Below are 473 nucleotides of genomic sequence, written 5' to 3'. Positions count from 1 at the left end.
TTTTTTCAAGTCGTAATAATGATTTGTTTCGTAAAGTCCACAACAGGTGCGAAAGAGCACGTCCACAAGTGCTCCTCGTCCCCCTCAAGTCTGCTTATTTCGCAAGCGTTTATTTTCTTCGTGAAGTGTGATGTGAACCGTATGTCGGCAGAAGCGTCTCAGCAGCAGCAAAAAGGTCAAAGTTGAACGTCTCTAGCAAGTTCGTCGCCCAGAGCCGCAAACAAACACTGAAAACCACAGCTCCGAAAGGCCCGATTTGCATTTTTAATTCGTTATCCGTCATAAAAAACTTAGAAAAAAAGAGCTCGGAACACTCCACTAGAACTGAACGAAATCCCAAATCAAAGAAAACGACAAAAAAAACTAAACAAAAAAACCCAATCCAATCCTCCTCATTACAGCAACACAATCAGCCGCTCCGCTCAAAACCACATCAGCGCCCACGAATATATATATATATATATATATATATA

This window comes from Sinocyclocheilus grahami, unplaced genomic scaffold (assembly GCF_001515645.1).
Source record: "Sinocyclocheilus grahami isolate Dianchi unplaced genomic scaffold, SAMN03320097.WGS_v1.1 scaffold292.1, whole genome shotgun sequence".
Lineage (NCBI taxonomy): Eukaryota > Metazoa > Chordata > Actinopteri > Cypriniformes > Cyprinidae > Sinocyclocheilus > Sinocyclocheilus grahami.
The sequence above is the reverse complement of the archived record's forward strand: the minus strand, read 5'-3'. Positions refer to the sequence as shown.